Here is a 14254-nt window from a genome sequence, read left to right on the forward strand (position 1 = left end):
AAGTTTAGGTGTTTTATCTAGAGTACATAGAGTGCTGGATGTTTTCCTTAATTGCTCTTAATAGATTTTTTAAAATATTTATTTATTTATTTGGTGGCACCGGGTCTTAGTTGTGGCATGAGGGATCTTTAGGTGCAGCATTTGAACCATTAGTTGCAGCATGTGGGATCTAGTTCCTGATGAGGGATCAAACCTTGACCCCTGCATTGGGAGCTTGAAATCTTAGCCCCTGGATCACCAGGGAAGTTCTGCTACTGACAGATTTGTAAAATACTAACCACCAGTAAAAATGCAAAAGGCAAAATGGTTGTCTGAGGAGGCCTTACAAATAGCTATGAAAAGAAGAGAAGAGAAAGGCAAAGGAGAAAAGGAAAGATATACCCATTTGAATGCAGAGTTCCAGAGAATAGCGAGGAGAGATAAGAAAGCCTTCCTCAATGATCAATGCAAAGAAATAGAGGAAAACAATAGAATGGGAAAGACTAGCGATCTCTTCAAAAAAATTAGAGATACCAAGAGAAATTTTCATGCAAAGTTGGGCACAATAAAGGACAGAAATGGCACGGACCCAACAGAAGCAGAAGATATTAAGAAGAGGTGGCAAGAATACACAGAAGAACTATACAAAAAAGATCTTCATGACCCAGATAACCACGATGGCGTGATCACTCACCTAGAGCCAGACATCCTGGAATGCAAAGTCAAGTGGGCCTTAGATAGCATCACTATGAACAAAGCTAGTGGAGGTGATGGAATTCCAGGTGAGCTATTTCAAATCCTAAAATATGATACTGTGAAAGTGCTGCACTCAATATGCCAGCAAATTTGGAAAACTCAGCAGTGGCCACAGGACTGCAAAAGGTCAGTTTTCATTCCAGTCCCAAAGAAAGGCAGTGTCAAATAATGCTCAAACTCCTGCACAATTGCACTCATCTCGCACGCTAGTAAGATAATGCTCAAAATTCTCCAAGCCAAGCTTCAATAGTACGTGAACCGAGAACTTCCAGATATTCCAGCTGGATTTAGAAAAGGCAGAGGAACCAGAGAACAAATTGCCAACATCCCCTGGATCATCGAAAAAGCAAGAGAGTTCCAGAAAAACATCTACTTCTGCTTTATTGACTATGCCAAAGCCTTTGACTGTGTGGATCACAACAAACTGTGGAAAATTCTGAAAGAGATGATAATACCAGATCACCTGACCTGCCTCCTGAAAAATCTGTATGCGGGTCAAGAAGCAACAGTTAGAACTGAACATGGAACAACAGACTGGTTCCAAATCAGAAAAGAAGTAAGTCAAGGCTGTACACAAGCTGGAATCAAGATTGCCGGGAGAAATATCAATAACCTCAGATATGCAGCTGACACCACACTTGTGGCAGAAAGTGAAGAAGAACTAAGGAACCTCTTGATGAAAGTGAAAGAGGAGAATGAAAAAGCTGGCTTAAAACTCAACATTCAGAAAACTAAGATCATGGCATCTGGTCTCATCACTTCATGGCAAATAGATGGGGAAACAGTGAAAACAGTGACAGACTTTATTTTTGGGGGCTCCAAAATCACTGCACATGGTGACTGCAGCCATGAAATTAAAGGGTGCTTGCTCCTTGGAAGAAAAGTTATGACCAACCTAGACAGCATATTAAAAAGCAGAGACATTACTTTGCCAACAAAGGTCCGTCTAGTCAAGGCTATGGTTTTTCCTGTGGTCATGTATGGATGTGAGAGTTGGACTGTGAAGAAGGCTGAGCACCGAAGAATTGATGCTTTTGAAGTGTGGTGTTGGAGAAGACTCTTGAGAGTCCCTTGGACTGCAAGGAGATCCAAACAGTCCATTCTAAAGGAGATCAGTCCTGGGATTTCTTTGGAAGGACTGATGCTAAAGCTGAAACTCTAATACTTTGGCCACCTCATGTGAAGAGTTGACTCATTTGAAAAGACCCTGATGCTGGGAAGGATTGAAAGTGGGAGGAGAAGGGGACGACAGAGGATGAGATGGTTGGATGGCATCACCAACTCAATGGACATGAGTTTGGGTAAACTCTGGGGGTTGGTGATGGACAGGGAGGCCTGGCATGCTGCAGTCCATGGGGTTGCAAAGAGTTGGACACGACTGAGTGACTGAACTGAACTTACAGTCACCAAGATTCCTCTGGGATTAGAAGTAGGAATCAGGGTTTGTTCATTCTAAATAGAAGGTGTATCTTTGAAGCTTTCAGACAATACAGTGGAAAGGGAAATGCTTGTACTCAGCTATTACATGGCAAAGGGTGTGTGCATGCATGCATGTGTATATGCTCAATTGTGTCCAACTCTTTGCAGACTGTAGCCTGCCAGGCTCTGCTATCTATGTAATTTTTCAGGCAAGAATACTGGAGTGGGTTGCCATTTCCTCTTCAAGGGGATCTTCTCGGGTTTGAAGTTGTGTCTCTTGGATCTCCTGGATTGGGAGGCAGATTCTTTACCAACTGTGCCACCTTGGAAGCCTGAGAACGGGTGATATTCTGCTGAATATAGCATATAAGGACTTGGGTTGCCTTAAATTTAAATTAGAGAATAAGAGACTGCATTTTCACTTTGGGTTTTATAATGCAGATCACACCAGCTGTAATAACATATGTAAAGATTTAGTAGAGTCTGGCTCACTGCAAGTAATCAATAAATATGGTTGTTATTATTTTAGAGACAGAAACAAAGGTGTTTGTTTGGATGCCTCTCTTCCACCCCAAACTCAATGTGTGTGTGTAGCCAGTTATTTCCCACAAACTCAGATATTTCTCCTAATTTCCCTGTTGTGATCATTCTCTCCGATATGTGACCTTTTGTGTCTGGTTTCTTTCTCTTAACGTTTTCAAGGTTCATCCCAGTTGTAGCATTCTGTCTTTTTATGGCTGAATAATATTATGTTGGGCATCCCTAGTAACTCAGTTGGTAAAGAATCTGTCTGCAATGCAGGAGATTCCTGGGTCAGAAAGATCTGCTGGAGAAGGGATAGGCTACCCATTCCAGTATTCTTGGGGTTCCCTGGTGTCTCAACTGGTAAAGAATCCGTCTGCAATGCAGGAGACCTGGCTTCAGTCCTTGGGTTGGGAAGATCCCCTGGAGAAGGGAACAGCTACCCACTCCAGTATTCTGGCCTGGAGAATTCCACAAACTGTACATTCCATGGGGTCACAAAGAGTTGGTGGTGTTTTCGCTTTGGCTCCATCTCTTCATTCTTTCTGGAGTTATTTCTCCACCCTTCTCCAGTAGTGTATTTGAAAATTCTTAAAGAGATGGGAATACCAGACCATCTTACCTGCCTTCTGAGAAATCTGTATGCAGGTCAAGAAGCAACAGTTAGAACTGGACATGGAACAACAGACTGGTTCCAAATTGAGAAAGGAGTATGTCAAGACTATATATTGTCACCCTGCTTATTTAACTTCTATGCAGAGTACATCATGCAAAAAGCCAGGATGGATGAAGCACAAGCTGGAATCAAGATTGCTGGGAGAAATATCTATAACCTCACATATGCAGATAACACCACCCTTATGGCAGAAAGCAAAGAGGAACTGAAGAATCTCTTGATGAAAGTGAAAGAGGAGAGTGAAAAAGCTGGCTTAGCTCTTTCTGCCATCTTTCCGTGCTGAATGGTGCACATGAATGTCCTGGCTGATGCTCTCAAGAGTATCAAGAATGCTGAAAAGAGAGGCAAATGCCAGGTCCTTATTACGCTGTGCTCCAAAATCATCATTGGGTTTCTAACTGATGATGAATCATGGATACATTAGCGAATTTGAAATCATTGATGATCACAGAGCTGGGAATATTGTTGTGAACCTCACAGGCAGGCTAAATAAGTGTGGAGTGATCAGCCCCATATTTGATGTACAACTCAAAGATCTAGAAAAATGGCAGAATAACCTGCTCCCATCCTATCAGTTTGATTTCATTGTACTGACAACCTCAGCTGGCATCATGGACAATGAAGAAGCAAGATGAAAACATGCAGGAGGGAAAATCTTTGGATTCTTTTTCTAGGGATGTAATACATACAAATAAAATGCCTCAGAAGGGGGAAAGGAAAAAACCTGGCTTAAAACTCACCATTCAGAAAACTAATATCATGGCATCTGGTCCCATCACTTCATGGCAAATAGATGGGGTGACATTGGAAACAGTGACCAGCTTTATTTTCTTGGGCTCCAAAATCACTGCAGCCATGAAATTAAAAGATGCTTGCTCCTTGGAAGAAAAGCTATGACCAACCTAGACAGTATATTAAAAAGCAGAGGTGTTACTTTGCCGATACAGGTCCATCTAGTCAAAGCTATGGTTTTTCCAGTAGTCATGTATGGATGTGAGAATTAGGCCATAAGGAAAGCTGAGCACTGAAGAATTGATGTTTTTGAACTGTAGTGTTGGAGAAGACCCTTGAGAGTCCCTTGGACTGCAAGGAGATCTAACCAGTCCATCCTAAAGGAAGTCAGTCCAGAATATTCATTAGAAGGACTGATCCTGAATCTGAAGCTCCAACACTTTGGCCACCTGATATGAAGAACTGACACAATTCAGCGACTGAACAACAACTATTAAAAACACAATAATCTATAAGAACTTACTGAAAGCTAATACTACTTTATTAGGCTTAATGATAAAAGTCATCAACTGAATATACAATTTAGCTTAAATCTTTATGGAACGACCATACAAGGTATACATAAACACTCTACTATTGTTAAATTTATGATTTATTGGTGAAAGTAATTGTACATATTGGCACATACTACACAGCAATATCTATATGAGATTGATCATATAGCCTTTTAAAACCTTCCTAACAGAGTATATTAAGGTAACCAAATTAAATCAAGACTTTAAGAATGAAAGAACATAAAAAACAGTATTGTACAAATTAAGTCTTACTTTCATTTATTTATAACAAGTGCATCATCCAGGGCACTCACATGAGAGTACAGAAAATAGAGTTAAATATTTGTTTATATTGAAAAATGACATGTATCTTTGTAATAAATATGTTTCAAATTTATAACATTCTTTACAAATCAGTATTTTGTTCACTTTCCCACATAAATCATGTTAAAGCACAAATTGATATAATAACTTTTAGGCTATCATAGAAAAGCTACCATAAAGAAGATATATAAATGACCAATAAGCTCATAAAAAGATGTTTAACATCATCAACCATTAATAAAATGTAGATCAAAACCACAGTGAAATACCACTTCATACCACTATGATGATTATAATCAAAACAATGGATGATAACAAGTGCTGAGAGGACCTGATAAAATAGGAACCCCTGTACATTGTTGGAAATATAAAATGTTAGAGCAGCTATAGAAAACAATTTGGCAGTTCCCTAAAAGTTGAAAACAGAATTACCATATGAACCAGCAATTCCACTCCTCAGCATACACCCAAGAGAAATGAAAATATATGTCTACCCAGAGACTTGTACAAAAATGTTTATATATCAGTATTATTCATAATGGCTGAAAGGTGGAAACAACTCAATGTCCACCAACTAATTAATAAATTGTGGTGTATCAATACAATATAATATTCAGTTCAGTTCAGTTGCTCAGTTCAGTTCAGTTTCTCAGTCATGTCTGACTCTTTGTGACCCCATGAATCGCAGCACGCCAGGCCTCCCTGTCCATCACCATCTCCCGGAGTTCACTCAAACTCATGTCCATCGAGTCGGTGATGCCATCCAGCCATCTCATCCTCTGTCGTCCCCTTTTCCTCCTGCCCCCAATCCCTCCCAGCATCAGGGTCTTTTCCGATGAGTCAACTCTTCGCATGAGGTGGCCAAAGTACTGAGTTTCAGCTTTAGCATCATTCCTTCCAAAGAACACCCAGGACTCAGTTGCGTCCAATTCTTTGCGACCCCATGGACTGCAGCATGCCAGGCCTCCCTGTCTATCACCAACTCCCTGGGCTTGCTCAAACTCATGTGTATCGAGTCAGTGATGCTATCCAACCATTTTATCCTCTGTCTTCCCCTTCTCCTCCTGCCTTCAGTCTTTCCCAGCATCAGAGTCTTTTCCAGTGAATTATGTATTTTGTTATGTATTTTAACAGTTAAATATTTTGAAGAGTTTGTTTTCTTTTGTCACTCCCCTAAGCATCTGTGACCTTGAAGTATGTTGATATAAATTGAAGGGAGGAAAAAAATTAGTATAAATATTATAAGACAAGTACTACAGATATTATAAGGAAAATTGTCTATTTGGTGTATTATAAAAGGTTTCCTTATCTACCTTTGAGAAAGGGTCTGCTGAATATCACCTATCCAAGGGAGGCTATCACTGTATATCGCTTTGTCTGCTTCCTTTTAGAAAAACCTCATGATGCTCTAGGATATGCAGTTAGCAAAGCTTTGGGTCTCACAAAAGCCTGAATACGTCTTTGATTGGTTATATATTAAAGGAAATAGCCCACAGCATGGTGCCAGACAAGTGTAGAGCCCAACCAATTTGATCCTTAAGCAGGGAGAAGAATTCTATTCATCATTAAGAGGTTAGATCATAAAATGTTGTAATTATTTCAGCCTCAATTGGTTTAAAGCTGTTTTTTTTTTTTTTCCAGTAAAACTTCTCTTCAAATTTTGAGGCAAGAAGACAGTTTTCATTTTGATGACCTTTTGCATTGTGTCTTTCTTCAAGTCCTCCCACCCTGCCCTGTGGCCTACTCTGTTTGCTATTCAAATCTGAATCATAATGTGCATCTGCAGGGATCGGAATCATGTGACTGACTGAAGTGTCTCTTGTCATTTATTAACATTCTTTGAATATCTAATTTTGACATATTATTTGGCTGTGTCATGAAGAAATTTGCTCCTGCTCTTGACTGTTTCAGAGGTGGGTGCATATGAAAAATTATTATTTTTTTCTCTTTCATCTCTACACAGTTATTTTTGTTTTTGTTTTTTAGTTACAAAATGGAACAAAGAATGACAGCCACATTGGGCCTTGACAGGGATCCTTTTACTTGAAGGGCCACTCCTATAATGAATGATGTTTATTCAAGTGAATATTCATATATTTCTCTGACTCTAATTTGTATGAAATGACAGCCTGCAGACCATTTTATTTGATTACAGTCCTTTCACCTTCATTATCTTTTATGTCTATTTAAACTCTGGACTTGCCATATCCATCTTGACCCTCCCCCACATCTCTCTGTTTGTATTTTCTTTCATTGCAATTTTCCTCTTTTCTCTTCTGTGGGCATTCACAGATTGTTTTTGGAGTTCATTAAAAAGAGAGTGTGTTGTCTGGGTAGAAAATTACATTTGCATGCTTGAGAGAGGCCTAAGGGTTTTTGTGGGGTTTGGCAAGGATCCTGGCTTTTTTTTCCTTTTTGGAGGGAAGAATGAGGAAAGGGGGTAATAATAAGGGATTTTTGGAAAGGAGAAAAGTAAGAGTTGTTTAGGTGATTTCTTTCCTCATTTTTCCCTTCCCATAGTATATGCATCTAGCTGATTTTCATTTTTTTTTTTTGCATGTATAAACCACTTGACTAACAATGGGAGAGATTAGAGACTTTTCTTAGAACTATTTTTGAATGCACAGTAGAATTCTGCAAAGCAGAAACCTCTCTTATGGTGATAATTGTACATTTTCTAGTGAACATGGCAAGTTGCAGTATGTATACATATACATTTTTCTCCCTTGTGGTAACTGGAGGGGGTTTTATATGGGAAAATTGTTTCTTAAATTAATATGACATTTCATTTAAACTGGAATCTACGTAGAATTCTAGTTATGTTTTGAATTAGGATTCCACACTTTCAAAATTTAAGTTTTGAGGTATAATATTTAGCCCTTTTTGAAGGTGATAATGTTTTTCCTTTTTTATTAAAAGTGATATCATTTGTTATTTAGAACTTGTCATTTGTGCCCATTGGGACATTAGGGAAACCGTGGAACATTTATAATAAAAGTATATTTTTTAGCAGTGATAACAGAAGAATTTGGCTAAGTTCAGAGTTAATACAAAAAATGTGGGTTGCAGGCATAGGACCAAGGGTCATATGGGTCAGGATTGATCAGGAAAATCAGGGAGTTATTTTGTGCTGTGTTGGATATTCATAGGAAAATAAGTTGATTTGTTATAGAGTACCCATAGAGTTGAATCTTTAAAAAAAAAAAAGTCTAACTGACTTATTATGTACTATAAATCCATTCAGCAAATATTTTTAATTGAATACTGACTCTTTTCATAGGGACTAGGACTAAAAAAATGAGTAAGATATAATAGTTATCCTCAAGGAACTTGTAATCACCATGACTATGTACATTTGCATCTGTATTTGTATGTTGTCTGTAAGATCTAGAAACATAGATACTTTTATTTTATACTTATATATATTTTTTAAGATCTAAGTACAAAGGAATTATACTCCAATTAAAAAAGATCCAAGAAGTCCTTGATGAAAGGTATATTTTCCTGTTTTCAGACTTTATGTTTACCATATGGAATGTGTGTGTGTGTGTAAACAATTAGTTACAGTGTAAGTGCTGAAAAAAAGCTGTATGCAAAATAATTTGGACCACATCCACTTTTCATTCTCTACTGGATATTCACATTAGCCTATAAGGACTTCCCCGGTGGCTCAGCGATTAAGAACCTGCCTGTGATGCAGGAGACACAGAAGAAGGGAGTTCTGTCCCTGGGTCAGGAAGATCCCTTGGAGGAGGGCATGGCAACCCACTCTGGTATTCTTGCTGGGAAAATTGCATGGACAGAGGAGCCTGGTGGGCTACAGTCCATGGGGTCACACAGAGTCAGACACAAATGAAGCAATTGAGCACACACACATCAGCATATAAACATACTTTTATTTCTTGATTCTTAAAAAAATTATCTTCTCTTAGCTCTACTAACTTCTGTCAGCTATTGTCCTATTTCTTTCCCATGCTCTGTACTTGTTAACTCTAATTTCCCTCCTCCCATTTTTTTCTTAAACCCATTTCAGCCAGTGTTGACCATCTTATTCCAATTGTATTCTCATCAGAGTCACTGATGACCTCTACATTACTAGTTGTCATTTCTTAGTCCTTGTCTAACTTGATTATCAGTAATATTTGATATAGATTACGCCCTCATCTTTGACTGATATTCTTCACAAGGTTTCCAAGATACTCTGCTCTCTTAGTTGAAATTTCTCCTTTGATGTTCAGTTGCTCTTCTCTCTTCTTCCTCTCTTTTGTCCCTCAACTTTGAAAAGTGTTTTTTTAAAAAATCACACTGTAAAAAACCAAACTATTCTTTTCTTTTGATGTGTACAGTTCTATGAATTTTAACACATGTATCAATTCAGTTTAGTCACTCAGTCGTGTCCGACTCTTTGCAACTCCATGGACTACAGCACGCCAGGCTTCCCTGTCCGTAACCAACTCCTGGAACTTACTTCCACTGAGTTGGTGATGCCATCCAACCATCTCATCTTCTGTTGTCCCCTTCTCCTGCCTTCCGTCTTTCCCAGCAGCAGGGTCTTTCCTGATGTGAAGAGTCAGTTCTTCATATCAGGTCGCCAATGTATTGGAGTTTCAGCTTCAGCATCAGTCCTTCCAATAAATATTCAGAGCTGATTTTTTAAGGATTGACTGGTTTGATCTCCCTGCAGTCCAAGGGACTCTCAAGAGTCTTCTCCAACACTGCAGTTCAAAGCATCAATTCTTCAGCACTCAGTTTTCTCTATAGTCCAACTCTAACATCCATACATGACTACTGGAAAAACCATAGCTTTGACTAGATGCACCTTTGTTGGCAAAGTAATGTTTCTGCTTTTTGATGCACTGTCTAGGTGTGTCACAGATTTTCTTCCAAGGGGCAAGCATAGATGTATATACCTGTATAGATTTGTGTAATCAGTACCATAATCAGGATACAGAACAATTCTATCACCCTGAAAATCTTCCTCACGTCATCTCTTTATAGTCAGACCTTTATCGCTTGGAAACCTTTGCTGTTCTCCATCATTATAATTTCATCTTTTAGAGAATGTCATATGAATGGAACTATACAGTATGTAACTTTTCCAGACTGGTTTCTTTTACTCAGCATAATACCTTTGCTATTCCTCTAAATTGTTGCATGTATCTTTTGTTTCTTCCTTCTTATTGCTGAGTAATATCCTTTGTATGGAAGTACCACAAATTGTTTATCCATTCACCTGGTGTAAAGGACTTTTGAATTGTTTTCCAGTTTGAGTTGTTTTGGGCAACTATGAACAGAACTGCTATAAACACTGATAATCAGGTTTTGTATAACAAAAGTTTTCATTCTCCAGGGAGAAATCCCAGGAGAGGGATTTCTGGGTTTATAAGAAACAAAAAAGATCTTCACGACCCAGATAATCACGATGGTGTGATCACTAACCTAGAGTCAGACATCCTGGAATGTGAAGTCAAGTGGGCCTTAGAAAGTATCACTACGAACGAAGCTAATGGAGGTGATGGAATTCCAGTTGAGCTATTTCAAATCCTGGAAGATGATGCTCTGAAAGTGCTACACTCAATATGCCAGCACATTTGGAAAACTCAGCAGTGGCCACAGGACTGGAAACGGTCAGTTTTCATTCCAATCCCAAAGAAAGGCAATGCCAAAGAATGCTCAAACTACTGCACAATTGCACTCATCTCACACACTAGTAAACTAATGCTCAAAATTCTCCAAGCCAGGCTTCAGCAATATGTGAACCGTGAACTTCCAGATGTTCAAGCTGGTTTTAGAAAAGGCAGAGGAACCAGAGATCAAATTGCCAATGTCCGCTGGATCATGGAAAAAGCAAGAGAGTTCCAGAAAAACATCTATTTCTGCTTTATTGACTATGCCAAAGCCTTTGACTGTGTGGATCACAATAAACTGTGGAAAATTCTGAAAGAGATGGGAATACCAGACCACCTGACCTGCCTCTTGAGAAACCTATATGCAGGTCAGGAAGCAACAGTTAGAACTGGACATGGAACAACAGACTGGTTCCAAATAGGAAAAGTAGTACATCAAGGCTGTATATTGTCACCCTGCTTATTTAACGTCTATGCAGAGTACATCATGAGAAACGCTGGGCTGGAAGAAGCACAAGCTGGAATCAAGATTGCCTAGAGAAATATCAATAACCTCAGATATGCAGATGACACTACCCTTATGGCAGAAAGTGAAGAGGAACTAAAAAGCCTCTTGATGAAAGTGAAAGAGGAGAGTGAAAAAGTTGACTTAGAGCTCAACATTCAGAAAACTAAGATCATGGCATTTGGTCCCATCACTTCATGGGAAATAGATGGGGAAACAGTGGAAACAGTGTCAGACTATTTTTCTGGGCTCCAGATTTTGAGCTCCAAAATCACTGCAGATGGTGATTGCAGCCATGAAATTAAAAGACGCTTGGAAGGAAAGTTATGACCAACCTAGATAGCATACTCAAAAGCAGAGACATTACTTTGCCAACAAAGGTCCATCTAGTCAAGGCTATGGTTTTTCCAGTGGTCATGTATGGACGTGAGAGTTGGACTGTGAAGAAAGCTGAGTGCCTAAGAATTGATGCTTTTGAACTATGGTGTTGGAGAAGACTCTTGAGAGTCCCTTGGACTGCAAGGAGATCCAACCAGTCCATTCTAAAAGAGACCAGTCCTGGGTATTCATTGGAAGAACTGATTCTAAAGCTGAAACTCAGTACTTTGGCCACCTCATGCGAAGAGTGGACCCATTGGAAAAGACTCTGATGCTGGGAGGGATTGGGGGCAGGAGGAGAAGGGGACGACAGAGGATGAGATGGCTGGATGGCATCACCGACTCGATGGATGTGAGTCTGAGTGAACTCCAGGAGTTGGTGATGGACAGGGAGGCCTGGCATGCTCCTATTCATGGGGTCGCAAAGAGTCAGACATGACTGAGTGACTGAACTGAACTGAAGAAACTGCCATGTGCTCTTCCAGGATGCCTGTACCATTTTGCATTCCTGCCTTCAGTGAATGAATGTCCCAGTCTGCATCCTCACCAACACTTAGTATTGTCAATTTTAAAATTTTTTCTTGTTTTGTCTTTGTTTGTTGTTTTATCTTGTCATTATTTTGATTTTCTCCATTCTCATAAATATATATCGAAGTGTTATTGTTTTAATTTGCAGTTCTTTGAGGGCTAATGATGTTGAACATCTTTTCATGTGCCTACTTGTCATTTACATGTTTTCTTTGGGGATGTGTCCAAATCTTTTGCCTAGTTTTATTTATTTATTTATTTTCTTTTTTTTTTTCTAGTTTTAAATTAGACTCTTTGTTTACTTAATTTGAATTTTGAGAGTTTGCTGTGTATTCTGGATACAAGTCCTTTATTGGATATATGCTTTGCAGATATCACCTCCCAATCTCTTGCTTGTTTTTTACATCCTTTTAACAGTATCTCTGGTAGAGCAAAGGTTTTTAATATTAATGAAGTCTAACTTATCAGCTTTTTCTTTTGTGGATTGTGCTTTTGCTGACATGTCTAAAAACTCCTTCATATACAGTGGCTGAGCAATAAGGTCCTACTGTAAACACAGGGATCTATATTCAACGTCCTGGGATAAACCATAATGGAAAAGAATATTAAAAAGAATGTATATATGTGTATAACTGAGTCACTTTGCTGTACAGAAGAAACTAACATAATATTGTAAATCAACTGTACTTGAGTAAAGAAATGAGTTGGGGAAAAAAAAAAGCCTTTGCCTAACCCCAGGTCACAAAGATCTTCTGCTATGTCTTATTCTAAACATATTCTATTTTTACATTTTTCCTTTCAGTCTGTAATCCATTTTGAGTTAATTCTATACAAAATATGATATTTAGATTACTTTTTTTTTTTTTGCATATAGATGTTCCGTGTCCAACCCTGTATGTTGAAAAGACTGTCTTTATCCACAAAATACTTTTAAATCTTCACCAAAAATCAGTTGGTAATATTTGCATAAGTCTATTTCAAGACTCTGTTCTCTTTCATTGATTTATGTGTCAATCCTTTTACTGTTATCACACAATCTTTATTAGTATAGCTTTATAGTAAGTCTTGAAATCATTGTGATTCTTCTAACTTTATTCTTATCTTTTAGAATTATTTTAAACTATTCCAGTTCCTTTTAGAATCAATATATATATTTTAAAAGTTTTTGCTGATATTTTGACTTGTATTATATTAAGCCTATATAGCCTATATATACAAGCCTATATAATACAAGTCAAAATATCAACAAAAGAATTTTTTTGGTGGCTCAGTGGTAAAGAGTCTGTCTTTACCACTTTAGTAAAGTGATAAAGAATCTGTCTTTTGGTAAAGAATCTGTCTTTACCAAAGCAGGATACCTGGGTTCAGTCCCTGTGTCTGGAAGATGCCCTGGAGAAGGAAATGGCAACCCATTCCAGTATTCTTGCCTGCAAAAGTAGGAGGAGGAGGAGGACAGAGGAGCCTGACGGGCTACAGTCCATGGGATCACAGAGTTGACCACGACTCAGCAGTTAAACAAAGAGCAACAGCAAGCCTATATATCGGATTTGGAAAAATTGAAATCTTTACTTTGTTGCATATTTAATCTATAAACACAATATCTCTATTTATTTACATTTTCCTGGATTTCTTTCATCACTCTTCATAATTTTCAGCATACAGATTCTGTAAATGTTTTGTTAGGCTTATACACCTATTTTAAAGTTGTTATAATTGGATATTTTTTAAAAACAAGGAAAATTTTCTCTTTTGGCAAGTTTGAAAATAGAAAAACAAATAGAAAAAAATCAGTAAAGCCAAAAGCTGGTTCTCTGGTATTAAGGCCAAACAAAATCAGAGAAAGGAAGGAAGGAAGGAAGGAAGTTGCTCAGTCGTGTTCGACTCTTTTCCACCCCATGAACTGCAGCACACCAGGCCTCCCTGCCCATCACCAACTCCCAGAGTCCACCCAAACCCATGTCCATTGAGTCAGTGATGCTGTCCAACCATCTCATCCTCTCTTGTCCCCTTTTCCTCCTGCCCTCAATCTTTCCCAGCATCAGGGTCTTTTCCAGTAAGTCAGCTCTTTGCATCAGGTGGCCAAAGTATTGGAGTTTCAGCTTTAACATCAGTCCTTCCAACGAACACCCAGGACTGATCTCCTTTAGGATGGACTGGTTGGATCTCCTTGTAGTCCAAGGGACTCTCAAGAGTCTTCTCCAACACCACAGTTCAAAAGCATCAATTCTTCTGTGCTCAGCTTTCTTTATAGTCC

General features: G+C 38.6%; 1 protein-coding gene and 1 pseudogene across 1 annotated transcript in view; both read left to right on the forward strand.

Moving 5' to 3' along the window:
* ZSWIM5 (zinc finger SWIM-type containing 5) overlaps nucleotides 1-14254 on the forward strand; it is a 147364-nt gene that overhangs the window by 48045 nt on the left and 85065 nt on the right. The gene's annotated exons all lie outside the window — the stretch shown is intronic.
* Nucleotides 3636-4026, forward strand: LOC106700766 (small ribosomal subunit protein uS8-like; annotated as a pseudogene).

This window comes from Bos mutus, chromosome 3 (assembly GCF_027580195.1).
Source record: "Bos mutus isolate GX-2022 chromosome 3, NWIPB_WYAK_1.1, whole genome shotgun sequence".
Taxonomy (NCBI): Eukaryota; Metazoa; Chordata; class Mammalia; order Artiodactyla; family Bovidae; genus Bos; species Bos mutus.